This window comes from Juglans microcarpa x Juglans regia, chromosome 1D (assembly GCF_004785595.1).
Source record: "Juglans microcarpa x Juglans regia isolate MS1-56 chromosome 1D, Jm3101_v1.0, whole genome shotgun sequence".
Lineage (NCBI taxonomy): Eukaryota > Viridiplantae > Streptophyta > Magnoliopsida > Fagales > Juglandaceae > Juglans > Juglans microcarpa x Juglans regia.
In genome coordinates this window covers 5,664,996-5,668,669 of record NC_054594.1, presented here as the reverse complement: position 1 = coordinate 5,668,669, position 3,674 = coordinate 5,664,996, and the positions used below count along the sequence as shown (strand labels likewise).

General features: G+C 39.4%; 1 pseudogene; it reads right to left on the bottom strand.

Annotated features, from left to right (window-relative positions):
- Positions 1-974: 974 nt before the first annotated feature.
- Positions 975-2,861, bottom strand: LOC121234145 (annotated as a pseudogene).
- Between the last annotated feature and the right edge of the window lie 813 nt (positions 2,862-3,674).

Here is a 3,674-nt window from a genome sequence, read left to right as displayed (position 1 = left end):
TATACACGAGATGATCACTTGGGTCTCATGCTTATAAGTGCTTCAATATTCCCTAATTAATTCCTCATCATGAGGAAGCTGGCCTGCAGACAGCTTGTGCAGTAGGTTGTGTAAATAAATCATGTACTTATTATGTGGTGTAATGAATTTTTTTTTTAACTTATGGCTCTTCCTTGTTTCACATTCTTTTATGCAGGTGTGGAACCACCCCGAAGCTCCTAAATTTTAGAAAATCCTAACAACTTACTTAAGAAGTTGTTTACTTGAGAAGTTCCAGCAGAATACAGTACAAGCTAGAAGGCTAAACACGTCCTACATTGGAGTACTTCATGTGTTCGCAAGTCTACTTAGTTCTAAAAAAGTATCATGCATGGAAAGACGTTGATCAGCTTTTTCTTCACAAATCCAAAACCATAAAGCATCAGCACCCCTGCAGTTTTCATCCAAGTATAAAGACTGAAAAATGGAACGGTGTTGGTCTGCAATGGAACCGGTGATTAGAAAGGAGGGGGGGGGGGGGGGGGGGGGGGGGGGGGGGGGGGGGGGGGTAGATGTTGCTTTATGATCATTCTTCCCCATAATAAGTGTGGGTAAGAATCATGTTTTTTCGTACGTCTTCTGATCATAAAGATTACTTTCATCTATGTCATGATAGAGTACTACAGCTTGACTGGGAAGCTCTGAGCTCATGAGGGGTCTCTTAAAACATAATTGCCTGTAAATCAGGAAATACTAATTCCTTCACTCATCTCTTGTTTGAGTGTGGAAAAGGACGCCAATAATATTGTAGTTTTTAGTCCTTTTCTCTATCAAGAGCTGACCCACACTGATGCATCGATGGGCGAGTTGTCTAGAGTACTGCATGCGTCCTTTGAGACCAACCAAACTAGCAGAGAACAACATAAATTGCTAAGAGATATAGTCATTTAACAGCATGATAAGGCTCTCCAATACGCTACCTAAATTAATTATTTCACAAAGTATCATATAGAGCAGCACTTGAATGTTGCTTACACAAAGATGGTCTAGTTCTCACAGCCACAGGCAACAAATATGGGCAGGTTTTATGCCATTAAATGATTCACATAATTCCTACGAAATCTTAAACATTTAGATTTAACTTTAGTCCTACCCTAATTATCCAATTACATGAGGCAGAAATCACTTTTGCCAATTACATAAAGAGGGTAGATTTATTCATGCAAATTGAGCCTCCACTTCAATCCTGCCCACCATCTCATGCACAGCAGCTGCAATCTCATTCGCTGAGGTTAGCTGAGAATCATCTTCAACCTGTGTCAAATCAAGCTGATTTTTAGATTTTCAACCAAATTAATATAAAGGAATTCAAGTTCGATAACTACTCCTGTTCTTTTTATTAGTTTTCCTTTTTCTGGTTTGATCAACTGACCTTGACGCTGAAAGAGGAGAGAACCATATTTTCAACGGTTGTGACATTAAGGTGAAGAACGACAAGATGCATGGAGTGCAACTGAGACACCATTTTCAAGAGCTGTTTTGGATATTTTCTTGACAGAACTTTGATATTGGCATGGCGTTCAACCATTGTCACTTCAATGTCTGCAATGGCTGACCTCTTCTCGCCCATTAATGACTCACTGGATTCAGTGCAACAGGTCGAGTACTGAGGGAAAGTAAAGAAATCGGAGAAGAGTGGGGACAAATTAGTACTGCTTTCCGGCCGTTGCTTGATTCTCTTCTGGGCTTGCAGGGACTGGAGGAGCTGCTCAAGCTCCTTCACAAAATTAAGGGCTCCCCCGATTATTGATGCTTGGTCTCCCTGCTCAAATGATCATGTAGGGACTAAAGATTAAAGACGAACGTTTTGATCTTAAGTTTTTTTTTCGAATTACTACTTTTTTCCTCGATCTTTAAACAACAAAAACAACACGATTATTGATAAAAAAAAAAAAAAAAAAAAAAAAAAAAAAAAAAAAAAAAGGAAAAAAGCGAGAGAAAAGCTAGAAGTTCAGATCATGCGCTAACCTAAATATTAGTTACTTGAATATTAGATGGAAGTAATTATATATACCCTTTGAACATGAGAAGCAGGCATCATAGACCTAAGCACGGAGAGATAGTCGTTCATTTGCCTTCTTCTATTGCGTTCAACAGCAATGTGGGTCATTCTCTGATTCTCCAGTTCTTCCTCGTTCTTGGCGCTTCTGGTGCGCCGTCTTTTTCTCCTGCCCATTGTCGCTGCCGGAGCAACTTCCACTGAATAAAGCTGTCTTTGGGCCACCAATCCATCCCTGGGGCGATTCTCCGGGTGGAAGTACTGTTGGTGTTTCGCTCCTTCACATGACCTTGCACCACAGAATTAGAAGGTGATGAAGATTCCTGCAGCAGGTTTTCATTGATATATCCTTGCTCTAAATTATTGCAGAGTGTTTCAAAGCAGACTTTCTCCTCTTGATCAAGACCAAAATAGTAGGAGCCCCAAGGTTGACCGCCTCCTAATACAGAAGTATCACTGCAGCCATAATTTAACGAGTCCTGCTTGAACACCACAGCCTCCAAAGCCATTAATTCTACAGTAGCTAGCACACAGATACAAGTGCTGATATTAAAAGGAAATAAACCGAGAGGGATTTTCAAAACTCATGAACAGAAAGTGATCAGAGAGTGTACTGATAATTAAGCTAGCTAGCTAGAAGTGTTTTACCCCATTAAATCCCAAATAACAACAGATATTTGGGAGAAAACCAGAGAAACTTTTGGTCCTCTCTACAGTGAAGGTTGATCTCCTTTCACTTCTAAGACCTTAACCTAGTCTAATAATATATACACCAATTAAAGACCCAATTGCACCAGCCTGCGCATATATTTTACCCACCACGTTGCATAAGGGGTTTGTGTGCGTGAGTGAGAGAAAGAGTGATTCGCTTTTATTCCTATTATATAATCATAAGAAGACAATGAGTCTGTGTTGTGTCCAAATGTCAGCGTGTAAAGCACGCATTCGTGGCTAGAAAAAAGCTGTGCGAAGATGAATAAATTGCATTTTATTTTCCATATGTGCACAAAAATTATGCAAATACAAGTTTTGGGTACAAATTAAACAGCTTATGATTGATAACTAACTGTTAAAAATGTCACACAACCCTACGCGCCTGTGACTCGTGAATTCTAGTGATGATTCCTTCCTCGGTCAAAAACGCACGTTTACAAAGATCATCGTTATTCATTTGGTCATAATGACATATATGGGACTCTTAGGAAGACACAGGGTGTCTTTGTTTGTTTGTCTGTATGCTAGAGAGAGAGAGAGAGAGAGGAGCAGGACTGCAGAAATCAGCAGGGAAATCCATGTGAGTGACCACACAACAAGGAGGCAGATTCTGCAATCATGCAAGTCACTCTCTTTCCGATTGCAGACTGAAAATATAGCATTCCTTTTCTGATTTGCGTTCGACATCAAGACCCAAAACATCTTCCTTTTTATTTTATCACTTTTATTATACTTGCTAACTTTCAAGGGCGCTAACCCCCATTTTGATAAAAACATTCCTTATCACTAGATCTGTGTATGTGCATGTTATTGTCTTTGAAATTTGAAAGACGAATCCTAGGAAAAATAAATTAATAAATTAAAACTGTGAACATCATTTACTTTGGATGGGAGATCGATTGATAATCTTGACATAAACGAC